Genomic DNA, 21,712 nt, shown 5'->3' on the forward strand with positions numbered 1-21,712 from the left:
CTGGACCCGGTCAGTGATTCTGTTCCATGAAAGTCCTTTTAAATCCTCCCTTGTTGTTCTCCCCTCACTCTCCTTGTGGTGATGGGTTCCAAACAGTCGCCACTCTGTGGGTGAAGAGGTTTCCCTTGAATTTTCCGCGGACTGAAGAAGTGGAGCTGACTGCAGTTCTGTCTGAAATGTTCATCACCCCTGAAATCGCTGGGCTGATGAAGAATGACATTGGGAGTTAACCTTCTTCATCAGGGCTCATTTCCACATTATGGGTCATTTTCCCTGCCTCTAAAAGGTGGTTAGAAAACACCACTGCCCTCTAAAGACTGAAAGCAGAATGGGAAACCATTAGTTGGATGTTCAACGAAGCAGGGTCAGAAACCAGAGGCGGGTCCGCACAGGGCAGAGTTTGGGGCTCTGGACGAAGGTCAGGGTAAGAACATATGATGAGGAGAAGGGAATCAGCAGCGAGGTGTGGCAATGGATGACAGAGTAGCAACATTTGGAAGCTGATTGACAGGGAAAATAATTCAGGTGTCTGATTGATGACACAAACAATGCCTGTAGTGAGTGCCCCATTGGTTGAGGCAGATGTGTGTGTTGGGAATGGTTATATCTATTGAGGGAGTTGTTCCTGCTTGTTTATCCTATAATATTATACCTGTATGGTTATTTTAGATTATCCTATCTGTAACAATTTATTGATTATCATATAAATTGTGAGATTCTGTCCTTAACTGGATCAGGCTTGAATTTATGGTGCCTAAATGAAGTTATGGTGGTCAATCATGAGTTTGTACTTTAAAGCAAGATTTTGGTGAATGATATTTGCCACTTGATTGTACCTCCATAGGTAATCAGATTGAGTTAAACTGCTGCAGGATCCTGGAATGTGTTGGATTGTGTCTGGTTTCTCTTGGCATTTTCTGGATTTATTGCCTTGTTTGTTTGTATTGTATGTAGTTCTTCGATTTTTTTATTTATTTTTTTTTTTGTTGACCACCTTGTCCTGTATTTCTGCAAGGAACCCCTCTGTTTCTGGGAAGAGGTCTCCAACTCTCAGTGAGGTGCTCGATGCTTCCTTGTCAACATCTAGTCTGCTCAGATTGTTGGGATTTCTCCCATGGAGGGTCATACTCATTCCACTGGTTAATATTTTCTTCCATAGTGATGATTCACTTTTCTGAGTTGGCCTCTCATTTAAGTTTTCTGGTCTGTACTTCTTATCACAATTGCATATACACATGGAGCATTGAATCCTTTTCATTTCTGATGAAAATATATAGTTAGAAGTGTAAGGGTTTTTTTCATGTTGACTGCTATGGCTAATAAAATGGCTTCTTTGTAATATTAACTGCTGATGTAAGGGGTTCTCGATAGCAGCCTATTTGAGTTATAATCATAGATAACTTGACTTTGGAATGCCATTGCTAAGCAACAGAATAGATGTTATTCTTTCTTATGTGTGAAAGCTATTGTTTTTCATGGACTTTGGTCAGAAGGTGTGGTGGGGACAGAAAGGGGAGACGCGACCCGAGAGATGCTGTAAGCTGGGCGACTGAACGGACCCTGAGTGGGAGTCCGAGGCCCAGGGTCTTCGTGAGGAGAGGAGACGAGGACAGCCTCGTGTGGAGCGTTTTGGCAGACCACCAAGAGTGGTGCCATTCGAGGGTCGGCGGAGTTCGGAGGACATCGACTGGAGGAGAGGATACCTGATTCGTGAGCTCCAACGAATTATTTGTGCAGAGAACTGATAGAGTTACTGACTTGGTGCCTTTATTGTATTTGTTTCTACTAACCCATCACCAAGAAGTACTTATAGAGTGTAATCATTTAATTGCATATGGTGTACTGTCTGTTAATTTTTTCATGTGTGTTATTCCTCTTCCACCTTCTGTCCTTGGTAGTGTTAATTTTAAGTGGGTCTGAGTGTAAATAGACTTTTCTAAAGTTGTCATTTCAGTTCTTATTTATCTTTGTAAATTTCACTGATTGAAATGGGACCAAGATATTTTCATTTTAAAAAAAAGTCAGTGTCAGTATTCATGAAAGTGTTTCTTGCCTTTGTTGTATTTGCTGATTCCCATCCATAGACACTGCCTGACATCCCTGATGGGAATTGTATAGAGACCCCCAAACAGTAGTAAGTATGTGGTCCACAAATTACAATGGGAGACAGAAAATGCGTGCCAAAAGGGCAATGTTACAATAGTCATGGGGGATTGTCATGCAGGTGATGAGGAAAATTAGGATGGTGTTGGTCTCAAGAGGAGGAATTCCTAGAATGCCTGCAAGATGATTTTTAAAAGCACCTTGTGGTTGAGCCCACTTGGGGATCAGCTATTCTGGATTGGGTGTTGTAATGATCTGGAATTAATTAGGTCACTTAAATTGAAAGAACCCTTAGGGGCAAGTGATCTTCATAGGATCAAATTCACCCTGACATGAAAGAAGGAGAAGCTAAAGTCAGATGTGGAATGAAGAGAATTAGAGAGTCATGAGAGAAAAATTGGTCAAAATTGATTTTAAAAGAGTACGGGCAGGAATTAAAACAGAACAGCGACGGCTAAAATTTCTGGAAGAAATTCGGAAGGCACAGGATATACACATCACAAAGAGGAAGTAGTATTCTAAAGGTAAAGTGACAAAACCGTGGCTGATAAGAGAAACTAAAGAGAGCATAGAGCAAAAATTACTAGCAAGTTAGAGGATTGGGAAGCTTTTAAAAACCAACAGAATGCAACTAAAATAAATAAGAAGGAAAAGATGGAATACATAGGTGAGTTAGCCAGGAATATTAAAGAGGATACCAAATTTTTCTTCAGGTACATATAGTGTAAAAGAGAGGTGGAAGTGGATATCGGACCATTGGAAAATGATGCTGGAGAGGTAGTAATGGGGTGCGGTGCAAGGTGATGGCAGATGAACTGAATAAGTATTGGACATCACTCTTATCTGTCGAAGACACTGGCAGGAATATGGACGTCCCAGATGTCAGTGGTCAGAATGTGTAAAGTTATGTAATTCGGGAGAAGGTTCTTGGGGAACAGAGATGGTCTGAACATAACTAAGTCACCTGGACCAGATGGTGTTCACCCAGAGATCTGAAAGAGGTGGCTAATGAGATGTGGAGGCATTAGCAATGATCTTTCAAGAATTGTTAATGAAATTAAATCCAAAGGAGTTTTTTCCTTTGGATTTCTCTCCCAGTTTCACCTATCACCTTCCTCTTCTTCCACCCCTCTCACTGCCACACTTCTTCCTCTGATGTCTCATCTGTTTTTTCCCCAGTCCTGATGAAGGGTCTTGGCCTGAAACGTCGACTGCTTACTATTTCCCATATATGCCGCCCGGCCTCCTAGGTTCCTCCAGCATCTTGTGTTGGATTTCCAGCATCCACAGATTTTCTCCTGTTTTGATAAAAGCAAAAGCGGGGTCATATAATATAGCAAGAAAATAGTGGGAAGTTAGAGGATTGGAAAGCTTTTACATAACCAATTGGAGACAACTAAAAAAACACACAGGAGAGACAAGATGAAAAATTAAGGTAAGTGAACCAATAATATTAAGTTTCAAAAGTTGTTCAGATATATAAAGAGTAAAAAAGAGGCAGAAGTTGATATTGTACCGCTGGAAGATGATGCTGGTGAGTTAGTAATAGAGCAAAGAAATAGCGGTGGAATATAATAAGTATTTTGTGTCAATCTTCACTGTGTAAGACACCAGCAGTATAAGACCATAAGACATAGGAGTAGAATTAGGCCATTCAGCCCATCGAGTCTGCTCCACTGTTCTATCATGTCTGATCCCGGTTCTCACTCAACCCCATGCACCTGCCTCCTTGGCATATCCTGTAATGCCCTGACTGATCAGTAAATTATTAGCTTCTGACTTAAATGTACCCACAGACTTGGCCCCCATCGCCGTCTGTGTCAGAAAATTCCACAGATTCACTGCTCTCTGACCAAGTAAAATCCTCCTTAACTACTCTAAAAGGTTGCTCCTCAGTGTTGAGGCTGTGCCCCCTGTTATGGCTACCCCCACCATACAAAAAGTCCTCTCCTCATCCACACTATCTAGACCTTTCCACATTCGGTGGGTTTCAGTGAGATTTGCCCCCCACCACCCACATTTATTAAACATAGGTCAGTGCAGGAGTACAGACCCAAGGCTGGCAAACACTCCTCATATCTTAACCCCTTCATTCCCGGATCATCTTCTCGAACATCCTCTGGACTCTCTCCAATGACAACACACATTTTCTGAGATATGGGTCCCAAATACTCTAAGTGCGGCTAAGTAGTGTCTTATAAAGTATCAGCATTATCTCCTTGCTTATATATTCTACTTCACTTTAAATAAATGCCAGCATTGCATTTGCCGCCTTTACCACAGGCTCAACCTGTAAATTAACCTTCTGGGAGTCTTGCCCGAGGACTCGTATTTCCTTCTGTACTTCTGTTGTTTGAACCTTCTCCCCAGTCAGATAATAGTTCACTATTGTTCCTTTTGCCAAAATGCATTATCGTACATTTCCCAGTATTGTTTTCCATCTGCCACTTTTTACCCCATTCTTCAAATTTGTCTGTGGTCTGCTGCAATCGCATTGCTTCCTCAGCACTACCTACCCCTCCACCTGTCTTTGTATCATCCACAAAGCCATCAATTCCATTTTCCAAATCATTGACCAACAATGTGAAAATTAGCGGAGCGAATACTGACCCCTGAAGACCACTAGTCACTGCTAGCCAACCAGAAAAGGCTCCTTTTATTCTCACTCGCTGCCTCCTTGGCTGTCAGACATTCCTCTATCCACGCCAGTATTTCTTCTGACTTTTTATCCTGTTAAGCCATCTCATGTGTGACATCTTATCAGATGCCTTCTGAAAACCCAAGTAAATGATATCCACTGCCTCTCATTTGTCCATCCTGCTTATTACTTCCTCAAAGAACAGATTTGTCGGGCAAAATTTCCCTGCACAGAAGCTATGCTGACTTTAATTTATTTTATCATTAGTCTCCCAGTACCTCACAACATCATCTGTTATAATAGACTCCAACACTTTCCCAGCCACTGAGGTTAGGCTAACTGGACTATAATTTGCTTTCTTTCGCCTTCCTCCCTTCACAAAGTGTGGATTGACATTTGCAATCTTCCTGTCCTCTGGGACCATGCCAGAATGAAGTGATTCTTGACAGGTCATGACCAGTGCATCTTTTATCTCTTCAGCAACCTCTCTCAGGAGTCTGGGATGTAGTCCATCTGGTCCAGGTGACTTATCCACTTTAAGAACCTGGGAACGTAGCACATTTTCCTTTGAAATAACAATGGCACTCACTCCTGCTCCCTGACGCTCATGGACCTCTGGCACACTGCTGGTGTCTTCCACAGAGAAGACGGATGCAAAGTATTTATCAAGTTCATCTACCATCTCTTCCCATTTCTACCCCATGAGCATCATTTTCCAGTGCTCCAATATAAACTCTGGTCTCCCATCCGCATTTTTATAATGGTTTATATTATTGTCTAATTTGCCCTCATATTTCAACCATTATAGGAGATAGCAGAGGAGATTTACGAGGATGTTGCCTGGATTGTGGAGCATGCCTTATGAGAATAGTGTGAGTTAACTCGGCCTTTTCTCCTTGGAGTGATGGAGGATGAGAGGTGACCTGATAGAGCTGTACAAGAAAATGAGAGGCATTGATCATGTGGATAATCAGAGGCTTTTTCCCAGGGCTGAAACTGCTAGCACGGGAGGGCCTAGTTTTGAGGTGCTTGGAAGTAGATACAGAGGAGATGTCAGGGGTAAGTTTTTTACACAGAGTGGTGAGTGCGTGGAATGGGCTGCCGGCGGCGGTTGTGGAGGCGGAAATGATAGGGTCTTTTAAGAGACTCCTGGATGGGTACATGGAGCTCAGAAAAATAGGGGGCTATGGGTAAGCCTAGGTAGTTCTAGGGTAAGGAGATGTTTTTACAACTTTGTGGGCCGAAGGGCCTGTATTGTGTTGCAGGTTTTCCATGTTTCTAAGGTGCTGCACGTGAAGCTGCTTAACAAGGTCACAGCTCATGGAATTACAGGAAAGATACTAGTATGGATAGAAGATTGGCTGACTGACAAGGGAGAAAGAGTCAAAATAATGTGGGTAATTCTGTTTTGCTGTCGGTAGCTAATTGTGTTCCACTGGTGTCGGTGTTGAGACTGTGTCTTTTTAGTTTAAATCTGAATGATGTGGATGACAGAATTGATACCTTGGTGACAAACTTTGCAATTGATACAAAAATATGTACGGGACAGGTAGTTCAGAGTAAATCGGGAGTCTGTAGAAGGACTTCGATAGGTTTGGAGAACAGGCAATGAAGTAGCAGATGAAATACAGTGTATGCAAGTGTACCATCACGTACAACTGGTAGAAGGAATAAGGGTGCCAAAAAAAATGGGAGAAAATTCAAAAATCAGCAGTGCATAGGTAATTCGGAGTCCTTGAGCAGGAGTCCCTAAAGGTTTGCTTGCAGATTGAGTTGATTAAGGATGACAACTGTAATGTTAGCATATAAGAGCAAGGATGTGACACTGTAGCTTTATAACGCATTGGTCAGATCACTCTTGGTGTATTGTGAGCAGTTTCCGACCTCCTATCTGAGAAAAAGAAGTACTCGTATTGGAGCAGGTCCGGAGAAGGTACATGAGAATGATTCCAGGAATGAAAGGGTTAATATATGAGGAGCATTAGATGGCTTTGACCCTGTACTCGCTGGTCTAGAAGAAAGAGGGGATCTCATTGAAATCTATTAAATATTGAAGAGCCTCGACAGAGTGACTATGAAGAAGATGCACCCTATACTGTCAGTCTGGGACTAGAAGCCACGGCCTCAATAGATAGGGCATCCACTGAGAGCAGAGATAAGGAAGAATTTCTTTAGTCAGGGAGTGGTATATCCTTGGAATTCATTGCCACGGACGGAGTAGAGGCCAAGTCATTGAGTGTATTTCACATGGATGTCCAAAGATTATGGGGGGAAGGCAGGAGAATGGGTTGAGAGAGATAACCAATTGGACACGAAGGAATGACGGAGCAGGAGCATACTCGATTGGCTGAGCGGCCTCTGTCTCATATCTCATGGCTCATGGCCTGAAGAAGAGGTGAGTGAGGTTGCATTGGAGTTAGGATATTGTTAGGGTATCCATGCCTGGATTATTGTATTCAGTTTTGGTTGCTCTGCTACAGGAGAGAGGACGTCAAGCTGGAATGAGTGCAGGGGAGATTTTTGAGAATGATGCTGGTACTCGAGGGACTGAGTTCTGGAGAGAGGTTGGGCAGTTTGGAACTTCACACCTTGAAGTGCAGGAGATTGAGGCTGACCTTATGCAGGTGTTCCAAACCATGAACGGACTATAACGATGGACTATAATTTGCTTTCTTTTGCCTTCCTCCCTTCTCAAAGTGTGGATTGACATTTGCAATCTTCCTGTCCTCTTGGACCATGCCAGAGTCAAGTGATTCTTGACAAGTCATGACCAATGCATCTGTTATCTCTTCAGCAACCTCTCTCAGGACTCTGGGATGTAGTGCATCTGGTCCAGGTGGCTTAACCACTTTAAGAACCTGAGTTTGACTGGCACATTTTCTTTTGTAATAGCAATGGCACTCACTCCTGCTCCCTGACACTCAAAGATTTCTGGCACACTGCTAGTGTCTTCCACAGAGAAGACTGATGCAAAGCACCTATAAAGTTCATCTATCATCTCTTCCCCATTCTACCCCATGAGCATTATTTTCCTGTGGTCCATATCAACTCTCGCCTCCCTTTCGCATTTTAACAATGGTTTATATTATTGTTTAGATTGCTCCCATATTTCACCTTTCCCCTTCAGATAGCTTTTTCATATTTGCCTGTTGTTGGATTTTAAAAGCTACCCAATTATCTAACTTCCTACTCACTTTTGCTACCTTTATATGCACTTTCCTTGGCTTTTATACAGTCCTTAATTTCCTTTGTCAGCCACGGGAGCCTCGCTCCGCTGCTGAGAACTACTTCTGAGGGATATATCTATCCTGTACATTTTGAAATATTGTTAGAAACGTCAGCCATTTCTGCTCTGGCATCATCTACAGCAGTATCCTTCTCCAATCCACCAGGGAATCACCTCTCACATACCTCTGTAATTCCCTTTATTCCATTACAATTCTATGCATGTGACCTATGCTTCTCCCTCACAAATTGCAGTAGGAATTCAATCATATTATGTTCACTGCCTAATAAGATCTGGGTTATTATACGACACCCAGTCAAAGATAGCGGTTCCCAGAGTCGGCTCAACTTATTGTTCAGGGGGATGGCTACAGGGGTGCTCTGCACTACCTGTCTGCTCACCTTCGCTTTCCCCCCTCTGACTGTCACCCAACGACCTGCTTCCGACAGCCTAGGTGTGACTACCTCCCTGTAGCTCTCATCTATGACTGCCTCATTCTCCCTTATGAGTCGAAGGTCATCCAGCTGCTGCTTTAGATTCCTTACGTGGTCTTCCAGATCGCCCAGCCATATGCACTTCTGGCAGATGTGACTCTGCAGGAGATGAGTTCCCTCAAGACTGCCACATCTCACATGAGAGGCACATCACCCTCTCAGGAGGCATTGTAAAGACTAACTGTGAAAAAGCTTGTCCTCTGCCTCTTCTCGTCAAAGCCTCAAAGCTCCACTCCGTCACTGGCCCACTCATTCACTGGCCGCTTTGCTTGAGCTATCCCTCTATTTATCTGTTTGAGCTTTTCAAAATGCTTGGTCACCTGACCTCGATTGCCCAATCAGCTGCTTTCTGCTGAGTCTGAGCTATGCAAATCTTGATTGTCTAATCAACGGCTTTCTGCTAATCTATTCGAATCTTGATTGCACAGACCAACTGCCAAAACTGCCAGAATCTCTCGAGTCAAAGCTCCACTCCTTCACTGGCCGCTTTCCAGCAAGGACCTCCTCTCTTTTTCTACCTATGTCATTGGTACCGACATGTACCAAGACTTCTGGTTGTTCACTCTCCCCCTTCAGAATACTCTGCACCCAATCCGAGACATCCCGTACCCTGGCACCTGGGAGGCAACACGCCATGCAGGTATCTCTATCAGGCTGACAGAAACTCCTGTCTGTTCTCCTCACTATTCGATCCCCTATGACTACCACATTCCTCATCTTCCTCCTTCCCTTCTGCTCCACGGAACCAGACTCAGTGCCAGAGACCGGATCGCCGTGGTCGTCCTCTGTCAGATCACCCCCCTCAACAGCATTCAAAGCAAGATAACGATTACTGAGGGGGATGGCCACAGGGGTGCTCTCTACTGTCTGAGCTCTTCCCATCCTTTCCCTGCCCTGACAGTCGCCCACTTATCTAACTCCTTGTAGCTCCTGTCTATCTCCTGCTCACGTTCCATTATAAGCTGTAGGTCATCAAGCCGCAGCTCCAGATCCCTAACACGGTCTCTCAAAAGCTGTACCTCGGTGCATCTGGCGCAGATCTGGCCATCTGGGAGACTGGACGATCCCCAGGATTCCCACATCTTACACCCAGAGCAAAGTACTAAAGTACTAATCCTACAGACATGCTCTGGTACATGTTCATATGCTCAATAGACATGTTCACTGCTTAACTGCCTGGAGGAGGGAACGAGATGAGAGATGTCCAAATCTGCTGATAACACAGAAACAGAGGAAGGAAATCTAATGACGACATTGTCATTTTGCATCAAGTAGTTCCAAAGGCAGATTGTATTTTGGCCATCACCGCACAGGGAATAGAATGGACCAGTGTAGCTACCATTGTACAGGGTGTTAATGAGGCCACACGGGGAATCCTATGCATGGTTTTAATCCCCAAGCAGTAAGAAATCTTAGAGTAGCTATGGAGCCAGCCAGAGCAGTTTTACCAGTGTAATACACGGGATGATTTACCAGCAGAGGTGAGATGATTTGGCCCTGAATTTAGAACATATTCACAAACGATAGGGTATTTGTGGAGTATCTTGATAGAGTATCTCTCCTTGTCAGTTACAGAGCCACACAGAGGGGTCGATAAGGGATGCTCATTTCAAATGGAGATGTGTGAAAATTCCTGGAATTTTATATCTTCTATTTAATTTCGCTTTGTGATCAATGAGGTATCTATCTATATGAGTGTACAATCTTTGCGATTCACTGCCCCGAGGGTGTGAAGGCCGGTTGGCTGGGTAGTTTTGAGGTGGAGATAGATAATAATTAGGGGGAGCGAGGGGAACGGACACAGGAGCTTAGATCATAGAAGGTCGAGTTGAATAATCATAAGATCGTAAGACACAGCGGGAGAATTTTTCCTCTTCTGTGTTCTAAATTGTGGTCCCTGTATTCTGTGGGTGTGTTCCCCTTGTCCCGACTACAGGAAAAATCCTCTCCGCATGCACTCTTTCTCGGATTTTCCATATTCAAGAGCCCCTCTTATTTTTTTTTCTAAACGGTATCGGATACGGGCCCAGAGACATCTAATGCCTCTCATGCGTTAACCTTGTCAGCCTCAGAATCATTTTTATGAACCTCCTCCAGACTCGGTCCAATTCCAGCAGATTTTTCCTCAGATGAGTCCCTACACTGCTCATGGTAGTCCGCGTGGTTTAACCAATGCCTTAGAATGTCTCAACATTGTATCCTTGTGAATAGTCCTCTCGTAATGAATGGTAACATCATATTTACATAACTTTCATCCCTGCTAGTGTTCCCTTCCAATCAACTTTGGTGAGCTCTTCTCCTGTGCCTCCGTAGTTCCCCTCACTCCACTAATAATGATGCATCTTGTTGTACCTTTCCCCTCTCAAAGTGCAGGGTGAATTGTAACATGTTATGATCACTGTGTCCACGTTTCCTTTACCATAAGCTCCCTAATTAAATTTGATTCTTTGCACAAAACCCAATCCAGACTTGCCTTTTCTCCAGTGGGCACAATTACAAGCTGTTCTAAAAGCATCTCATTGGTATTTTCTGAATTCCCTCTCTTGAGATCAAGCACCAACCTGATTTTTATAATCTACCTCCACCCATCCCACTCATGGACTGTTTGCCGCACTCCCATGAGGGGGTAGACTACGCAGCATCCTCACCACGACTACCAGCCTCTGGGACAGCTACTCTTCCCAAGCAGAAAGGCTGATAAATATCTCTACCCACTAACCCAGCCTTCCACACCACCAAACACCTCTACTTTATCATTTCCTGTCTGTCATCTTATGTGCAGACAATCTATGCTGAGTGTCGCTTTATGGACAGACAATCAAACTGTTCACAGTATATAAGCTGTGGATATCTGTTTTTACTATTGTGTTTTTGTGTTGCATTGGAGCTGGAGTAATAATTATTTTGACCTCATTTACTCTTGTCTGCTGGAAATGGAATTAAACAACCCTGAATCTTCAATAAACATTTCAGCAGGCAGCAGCGTCACATTTCTGTCTCTCAGCTGTTACGTAAATGGCAACAATGAATATCAATCGAGACAGGTTGTATAAAAATAACCAAACATTTATTAAACATGGATAAACGATAATGTAAAAAAAAACAAACAAAAACTTTAACCAGAAGTTAACCGATATGCAGCCATTCAACGAATCAACACTTGGCTCTGGTTCTTAAAGCGTTAAATGTGAAAACAGTTCTTAAAGCGATAAATTCGAAAGTCCAACAGATCTACACATTCAATTGGGGAGATCCTTCTCTGGAGAAGGATTTCTTCACAGACACAACTTTCCTGCTGGTTCTGTCCACAGAATCCACGTGGAGGTAAATAAACAGTTTAAAACAACTGACCTTAAATTCTTTTACAGAGAGAGCACACTGTTGCATGAACTCTTTTCACTTTTTGGCAAGAGTTATCTCGATGCAGGTTGCGACTCCAACGAAGACTCAATAAGGTCAATCCTTTATTAAACTGCCAAACAATGCCAACTCCTCTCGATCCCTCGATCCTGCACTTCGATAAATTCTTCACTCTTCCTTCTAATGTTGGAATTGAGTAAATCAACACATCGAGCCAAAAATTTCCAGTCCAATAATATGGTATCTTACAACAGAACGCAAAACCGTTTTAAAAATGAAACTGCATCACAAAAACAAACACACAACAGAAATGGAGATACAGCACATTCTACCTGGAAATCTACAGACTCAAAGCCTACTGCATCACCTGGGTCAACCCTTAAATAGTCATGATGCACATGTCATCACGTGCCCTCACATCGGCGGGAAAATCACATCAGGTGACCTCCAAAAGACCATTATATCATTCTCACAAAAAAAGATCTCCTTGAGCATGTAACACCTCCCTCCAAAAAAAATGTGTTCTCTTGAAGAACAAAATTTTAATTTATACAAAAAATACAAATGTATAAAATTTACAAAATACACAATACATACAATCTTATCTTTCAGCCCTTTACAAACTAATGTACAGTAGGAGTGTTACAAGTGTTAAAATATCACTCCAAAAAACAAATTTTACATTGTACATTTAACATCCAGACAAACGATCAGCAATCACATTGTCTTTACCCTTAATATGAGTGATCAAAATATTGTACTCCTTTAACATTAGACTGTGGTATTAAATTGGAGTCTAATTTCCTTAACCCTTTTCCTTAACTGTGACAGTGGCATGACCAGATTCACTTTCAGCTAAGTTAATAGTTAAGTTAGCTTTTGAAAGTCTCTCAAATAATTTCTCCATCGCCGTAATGTGCTTTCCAAGTATTATTCCCTGTAACCAAATCATCAGTATAGGCATCTGTATCTTTTAATCCCTGAATCACGCTATTAATCATCCTCTGAAAAGTACCTGGTGCATTCTTCATCCCAAATGGAAGAACATTATATTCACATAACCCAGATGGGGTTACAAATGCTGAAATCTCTCTACCTCTGTCCGTCAATGGAACACACCAATAACCTTCTAACAAATCAATTTTTGTAAGGAATTTGGCCTGTCCAACTTTATCCACACAATCATCTACCCTAGGGATTGGATATGCATCTGTTTTTGTCACTGCATTCACCATTCTGTAATCCAGACAAAACCTAATACTATTGTCTGGCTTAGGCACCATAACACACGGTGAACTCCAATTTGAATTAGAATGTCTAATAATATCATTCTCTAACATATACTCAATTTCCTGTTCAGCAAGTTCACATTTTTCCTTGTTCATTTGATACGGATGTTGTTTTATGGGTTTTGCATCTCTAACATCTACATCATGTGTAGCTACGGTGGTTCTTCTAGGGACGTCTGGAAATAAATCTCTATATCTAAAAATGAACTATTTCATCTGCTCTCTCTGCTCTGGCTGTAAATGAGCTAATTTTTCATCAATATTTTCCAGAATTTTTGAATTTGGTAACCTGGCTGAAATAATGTTGGGTTTAAAATGAGTTTCAGATGAATCCTCTATTAAGTTCTCATTGAGATTAGACTCATTATTGATCACAACAGTCATAGTAGCAGCTTCTCTCTCATAATACAGTATTATCATATTTATATGACACAGCTGTGTTGTCTTTCTCCGATCTGGGGTTTTTAACCACATAATCCACATCATTTATTTTAGATTTAATCTTATAAGGACCATGGAATTTGGCTTGTAATCGGTTCGTTTGCACTGGGAAAAGAACCAACACCTTATCTCCAGGCCTAAATGACCTCATCCTAGCTTCCTTATCATACTACGTCTTCATCTTCTCTTGAGCTAACTTTAAATTTTCCTTAGCCAAGCTACAAGCTTTATACAATCTTTCTTTAAATTTCAAAATATAATCTAGCAAATTAGTGTGTACTTCTTTATTAATCCACTGTTCCTTCAACAAGGCCAAAGGTCCTTGAACTCTATGCCCAAACACAAGTTCAAAAGGACTAAAACCTAATGATTCCTACAGCAAAAAGTAGGAAATGTATACCTTCATCCCAGTCCTTTTCATTTTCTACACAATATGTCCTAATCATAGATTTTAGTGTAGAATGAAATCTCTCCAAGGCTCCTTGTGATTCTGGATGATAGGCTGAGGAAATAATCTGTTTTGCTCCCAGTTTATAAACTATCTGCTGAAACAACCCAGACATAAAATTACTACCTTGATGTGATTGTATTTCCTTAGGCAACCCAAAATAAGTAAAGAATTTTATAAGAGCCTTTGTCACAGTTTTAGCTGTTATATTCCTAAGAGGTACTGCCTCTGGAAACCTAGTCGCTGTGCACATAATAGTTAATAAATATTGATGTCCAGGTTTAGTTTTTGGCAAAAGACCTACACAGTCTACAATGATTTTTGAGAATGGCTCACCAAATAAAGGAATTGGTTGCAGTGGGGCCACTGGAGTAACTTGATTAGGTTTACCAACAATTTGACACGTATGACACGTTCTACAAAATGTCGCCACATCTTGTCTTAAACCAGGCCAATAAAAATGTTTAGAAACTTTGTTCATAGTTTTCTTTACACCTAAATGACCACCCAAAGGAATACTATGAGCCATAGTCAAAATCTCATTTTGGTAAATTTTAGGAACTACTACCTGATGATTAACTTCCCATTCCTCACTAGCAGGAACTGTAGGCAATCTCCACTTTCTCATTAATACCCCCTTTTCAAAATAATATCCAACCTCACAACTAACAATAATCCATTTCATAGAACCAGAAGACTGATTCCCGGACCTTATTTTCTCCATCTCTAGCTCAAATTTCCTCTGGTTTTCAGCTTCTCTTTCTTTCATTTCCACTTTAAATCTTTCAAACTTTAACTGTTCAAGATGCAATTGCATTTCCAGATTACTCATTGGAAACTTATCTAACACCTCAGCATCAAGCAATTCCAAATTAATATAATGTTCAGCAATTTTTCTTTGTATGAAAGCCTTGGTAGAATTCCTCATAATTCCTTTAACTTCCTAGCAATCTCCAATACCTCAGGTTTTCTCGCATTCTCTCAGGATCCCGAGTCAGGCATCTTCAAAAACCCGTTAATATCCATTGTTGCTGAATACAACGCACACACTAATCAAACCAAAAAGAAAATCGGATACTACCCTTTTCCAAATCAAAATGGCAATTACCAGCACTTAAACTCAAATTCGGAACATATTCCGGATGAGCCCCCACTGTTTATGTTACGTAACCGGCAACAATGAATATCAATTGAGACAGGTTATATAAAAACAACCAAACATTTATTAAACATGGATAAATGATAAGGTAAAAAAAACAAATGAAAACTTTAACTGGAAGTTAACCGATATGCAGCCGTTCAACAAATCAACACTCGACACTGGTTCTTAAAGCGATACAGTCAGATATAGTTCTTAAAGTGATAACTTCGAAAGTCCAACAGATCTATACGTTCAATTGGGAGAGACTTCTCTGGAGAAGGATTTCTTCACAGACACAACTTTCCTGATGGTTCTGTCCACAGAATCCATGTGAAAGTAAATAAACAGTTTAAAACAACTGACCTTAAATCCTTTTACAGAGAGAGTGCAAACCGCTGCATGAACTCTTTTCACTTTTTGGTAAGAGTTATCTCCGATGCAGGTTGCGACTCCAACGAAGACTCAATAAGGTCGATCCTTTATTAAACTGCCAAACAATGCCGACTCCTCTCGATCCCTCGATCCTGTACTTCGATAAATTCTTCACTCTCCCTTCTAATGTTGGAATTGGTTAAATCAACACACTTAGCCAAAAATTTCCAGTCCAATAATATGGTATCTTGCAACAGAACACAACAGTCCGTTTTAAAAATGAAACTGCGTCACAAAGACAAACATGCAACAGAAACGGAGATACAGCACATTCTACCTGGAAATCTACAAACTAAAAAACCCACTGCATCACCTGGGTCGGCCCTTATATACCCATGGTGCACATGTCATCACGTGACCTCACATCAGCGGGAAAATCACGTCAGGTAACCTCCAAAAGACCATTACATCATTCTCACACAAAAAAACAGATCTCCTTGAGCATGTAACACAGCATTATTGTGACAGAGCGCCACCTGGTGACAATGGAGTCCACAGATCAGGGGGAACCTGTTATTGTGGCAAATCACCACCAAGTGGAAGTGTTGTCCACGAAGGGGAGAGGTTTATAGTGATAAGGAGGGGTGTAGGGGGTTGGAAGCCAACTCTGCCCCAAACCACTCTCCTCACCACTAGTCAGGGTCCCAAACAGTCCTTCCATATGAGGCAACTTTTCAACATCGTGACTGTTGAGATCATCTACTGTTTCCAGTTTTCCAGGTGTGGCCTCCTCGACATTAATGAAACCCGATGTCATCTCTGCATTCTGCACTCTGTCCTGATGAGATTCTTTATACTTCATACTTTATTGTCGCCAAACAATTGATACTAGAGCGTACAATCATCACAGCGATATTTGATTCTGTGCTTCGCACTCCCTGGAGTACAAATTGATAGTAAATATTAAAATTTTAAATTATAACTCATAAATAGAAAATAGAAAAGGGAAAGTAAGGAAGTGCAAAAGAAACCGAGAGGCAGGTCCGGATATTTGGAGGGTACGGCCCAGATCCAGGTCAGGATCCATTCAGCAGTCTTATCACAGTTGGAAAGAAGCTGTTCCCAGATCTGACCGTACAAGTCTTCAAGCTCCTGAGCCTTCTCCCGGAGGGAAGAGGGATGAAAAGAGTATTGGATGGGTGGGTGGTGTCCTTGATTATCCTGGCAGCACTGCTCCAACAGCGTGCGGTGTAAAGTGAGTCCAAGGACGGACGATTGGTTTGTGTGATGTGCTGGGCTGTGTTCACGATCTTCTGCAGCTTCTTTCGGTCTTGGACAGGACAACTTCCATACCAGGTTGTGATGCACCCTAGAAGAATGCTTTCTACGGTGCATCTATAAAAATTAGTGAGGGTTTTAGGGGGCAGGCCAAATTTCTTTAGTTTTCTCAGGAAGTAAAGGCGCTGGTGGGCCTTCTTGGCAGTGGACTCTGCTTGGTGGGACCAAGTCAGGTCATTTGTGATACTGACCCCGAGGAACTTAAAGATTCTGCAGATGTTGGAGATGCAGAGAAACATACACAAAATGTTGGAGGAAGTCAGGAGGTCAGGTAGCTTCGATAGAGGTGTATAAAGGAAAACAGAGATTTCCTGCCGAGACCCTTCATCAGGACTGGAAGTGGGGAGAAGCAGGAAGAAGATGGTGCGGGGAGTGGAAAGAGTCCAAGCTGGTAGATGATTGGTGAAGCCAGATAAGAGTGAAGGTGAGTGGGTGGGGGAGGTGGGAGATGAAGTGAGACACTGCGAGGTGGTAGGTGGAAAATGCAAAGGGCTGAAAAGAAGGAATCTGATAGGATAGGAGAGTGGACAACGGGAAAAAAGGAGGTAAAAGAGGAACCAGAGGGAGACGATCCGCAGTGGAGAAGAGAGAAGTGGGGAGACAGAATGGAGGAGACGGGTGTGTGGGTTGATGAAAAGAAGAGGTGGAGGTAGAAGTTAAAGATCTCGATGTTCATGCCTTCGGGGTTGTAAACTACCCGGATGTAATATGAGGTGTTGCTCCTCCAACCTGAGAGTGCACTCATCGAGTTAGTTAGACAATGAACCGGAAGGGAGAGTAGATTAATAATTTTCCCCTGGGATCCCTATTAAATCAATAATCTCTCACCTTAAACCGGTGCCCTCTGTTTGTTGATTCCACAAAAGTGGGGAAAAGGACTGCGCACATTCCTTATTTCTGTACACTCATGGTTTGGAACACCTGCATAAGGTCAGCCTCAATCTCCTGCACTTCAAGGTGTGAAGTCCCAACCTGCCCAACCTCTCTCCAGAACTCAGTCCCTCGAGTACCGGCACCATTCTCGTAAATCTCCCCTGCACTCATTCCAGCTTGACATCCTCTCTCCTGTAGCAAAATGAACAAAACTGAACACAATAATCCAGGTGCGGATACCCTAACAAATATTCTAACCCTAATGCAACCTCACTCGCCTCTTCTTCAGGCCATGAGCCATGAGATATGAGACAGAGGCCGCTCTGCCAATCGAGTCTGCTCCTGCTCCGTCATTCCTTCGTGTCCAGTTGGTTATCTCTCTCAACCCATTCTCCTGCCTTCCCCCCATAATCTTTGGACATCCATTTAAAATACACTCAATGAGTTGGCCTCTACTCCGTCTGTGGCAATGAATTCCAAAGATATACTACTCCCTGACTAAAGAAATTCTTCCTTATCTCTGCTCCTCATCCATTAACCCTTTCATTCCTGGAATCATTCTCGTGAACCTCCTCCAGACCCGCTCCAATATGAGCACATCTTTTCCTCAGATAGCAGGTCTGAAACTGCTGACAATATACCAAGAGTGATCTGACCAATGTGTCAGATGTGTCACATCCTTGCTCTTATAAGCTAACATTACAATTGTCATCCTTAATCAACACAATCTGCAAGCAAACCTTTAGGGACTCCTGCTCATGGACTCCCAAGTACCTATGCCCCTCAGATTTTTGAATTTTCTCCCATTTTTTTTTCTACGCCTTTATTCCTTCTTCAAATGTACATGCCCGTACACTTGCATACACTATATTTCATCTGCTACTTCGTTGCCTGTTCCCCAAACCTATCAAAGTCCTTCTGCAGACTCCTGATTTGTTCTAAACTACCTGTCCCGTACCTATCATTGTATCAACTACAAAGTTCGTCACCAAAGTATCAATTCTGTCATCCACATCATTCAGATTTAACATGAAAAGATGCAGTCTTAATATTGACCCCTACGGAACACGATTAGCTACCGACAGCAAAACAGAATTGCCCACATTATTCTGACTATTTCTCCCTTGTCAGTCAGCCAATCTTCTATCCATACTAGTATCTTTCCTGTAATTCCATGAGCTGTGACCTTGTTAAGCAGCTTCACGTGCAGCACCTTAGAAACATGGAAAACCTGCAAACAATACAGGCCCTTCAGCCCACAAAGCTGTGCTGAACATGTCCTTACCCTAGAACTACCTGGGCTTACCCATAGTCCTCCATTTTTCTAAGCTCCATCTACCCATCCAGGAGACTCTTAAAAGACCCTATCGTTTCTGCCTCAACCACCGCCGCCGGTAGCCCATTCCACGCACTCAATAATCTCTTGTAAAAAACTTACTTGTGATATCTCCTCTGTACCTACTTCCAAGCACCTTAAACCTGAGCCCTCTCATGTTAGCCATTTCAGCCCTGGGAAAAAAAAACCTATGTCTGTCCACACGATCAATGCCTCTCATCATCCTGTACACTCTATCAGGTCACTCTAAGGAGAAAAGGTCGAGTTCACTCAATCTATTCTCATAAGGCATGCTCCACAATCCAGGCAACATCCTTGTATATCCCCTCTGCACCCTTTCTGTGGTTTCCACATCCTTCCTCTGGTGAGGCGACCAGAATTTAGCAAATTACCCCAAATGGGGTCTGACCAGGGTCCTACATAGCTGCAACATTACCTCTTGGCTCTTAAGCTCAATCCCACGCAAGGCCAATGCACCATATGCCTTCTTAACCACAGAGTCAACCTGCGCAGCAGCTTTGAGTGTCCTATGGACTCGGAACCCAAGATCCCTCTGATCCTTCACACTGTCTAGAGCCTTACCATTAATGCTATATTCTGCCATCATGTTTGACCTAACAAAATGAACCACCTCTCACTTATCTGGGTTGAACTCAATTTACCACTTCTCAGCCCAGTTTTGCATCCTATCAATATCCCATTGTAACTTCTGACACCCCTCCACACCATCCACAACACCTCCAAACTTTGTGTCATCAGTAAACTTACTAACCCATCCCTCCATTTCCTCATTCAGGTCATTTATAAAAATCACCAAAAGTAGGGGTCCCAGAACAGATTCCTGAGGCACACCACTGGTCACCGGCCTCCATGCAGAATATGACTCATCTATAACCACTCTTTCCCTTCTGTGGGCAAGCCAGTTCTGGATCCACAAAGCAAGGTCCCCTTGGATCCCAGGCTCCTTACTTTCTCAATCAGCCTTACATGGGGTACCTTGTTAAAGATCACCTGAAATTCAAAGCAAACAACATCCACTGTCTCTGCTTTATCTATCTTGCCTGTTATTTCCTCAAAGTATTCCAAGTGATTTGTCAGACACGATTTCCTCTAAAGGAATCCTGCTGACTTTGGCCTACTTCATCATGCGTCTCCAATTACAGTCCCCAAAAAACTCACCCTTAATACACTCTAACCTCTTCAAGACCACTGAGGTCAGACTAACTGTCCTATCATTTCCTTTCTTCTGCCTCCCTTTCTTCTTAAAGAGTAGAGTGACATTTGCAACTTTCTAGTCCACCAGAACCGTTCCAAAATCTAGTTCTACCTTGGTTTGTCCTTCCAACATGCAATACCTCACACTTGTCTGTATTAAACTCCATCTGCCATTTTTCAGCCCATTTTTCCAACTGGTCCAAGTCCCTCTGCAGGTTCTGAAAACCTTCCTCAATGTCTACTACACCTCCAATCTTTGTATCATCAGCAAATTTGCTGATCCAATTTACCACATTATCATCCAGATCATTGATATAGATGACAAATAACAATGGACCCAGCACTGATCTCTGAGGCACACCACTAGTCACAGGCCTCCACTCTGAGAAGCAATTCTCTACTACCACTCTTTGGCTTCTTCCATTGAGCCAATGTCTAATCCAATTTACTACCTCTCCATGTATACCTAGCGACTGAATCTTCCTAACTAACCTCCCATGCGGGACCTTGTCAAAGGCCTTACTGAAGTCCATGTAGACAACATCCACTGCCTTCCCTTCATCCACTTTCCTAGTAACCTCCTCGAAAAACTCAACAGATTGGTCAAACATGACATACCACGCACAAAGCCATGTTGACTCTCCCTAATAAGTCCCTGTCTATCCAAATGCTTGTGGATTCTGTCTCTTAGTACTCCCTCCAATAACTTACCCACTACTGACGTCAAACTTACCGGCCTATAATTTCCCGGATTACTTTTCGATCCTTTTTTAAACAACGGAACAACATGAGCCACTCTCCAATCCTCCGGCACCTCACCTATAGACAGCGACATTTTAAATATTTCTGCCAGGGCCCCTGCAATTTCAACACTAGTCTCCTTCAAGGTCCGAGGGAACACTCTGTCAGGTCCCGGGGATTTATCCACTTTAATTTTCCTCAAGACAGCAAGCACCTCCTCCTTTTCAATCTGTACAGTTTCCATGATCTCACTACTTGTTTCCCTTAATTCCATAGACTTCATGCCAGTTTCCTTAGTAAATACAGACGCAAAAAACCTATTTAAGATCTCCCCCATTTCCTTTGGTTCCGCACATAGCCGACCACTCTGATCTTCAAGAGGACCAATTTTATCCCTTACAATCCTTTTGCTCTTAATATACCTGTAAAAGCTCCTTGGATTATCCTTCACTTTGACGGCCAAGGCAACCTCATGTCTTCTTTTAGCCCTCCTGGTTTCTTTCTTAAGTATTTTCTTGCACTTCTTATACTCCTCAAGCACCTTATTTACTCTCTGTTTCCTACACATCATACAATTCCCTCTTCTTCTTTATCAGAGTTGCAATATCCCTTGAGAACCAAGGTTCTTTATTCCTATTCACTTTGCCTTTAATCCTGACAGGAACATAAAAGCTCTGCACTCTCAAAATTTCTCCTT

At 42.5% G+C, this 21,712-nt stretch overlaps 1 long non-coding RNA gene across 1 annotated transcript in view; it reads left to right on the forward strand.

Moving 5' to 3' along the window:
* Window positions 1-1,550: 1,550 nt before the first annotated feature.
* Window positions 1,551-21,712, forward strand: part of LOC134357013 (uncharacterized) — a 28,922-nt gene continuing 8,760 nt past the window's right edge. Inside the window, exon 1 of the long non-coding RNA XR_010020482.1 lies at window positions 1,551-1,710. This is a non-coding gene — a long non-coding RNA (uncharacterized LOC134357013). The remainder of the gene's footprint in view (window positions 1,711-21,712) is intronic.

The sequence above is a fragment of the Mobula hypostoma genome, chromosome 15 (genome assembly GCF_963921235.1).
Source record: "Mobula hypostoma chromosome 15, sMobHyp1.1, whole genome shotgun sequence".
In the NCBI taxonomy this organism is placed as follows: domain Eukaryota; kingdom Metazoa; phylum Chordata; class Chondrichthyes; order Myliobatiformes; family Myliobatidae; genus Mobula; species Mobula hypostoma.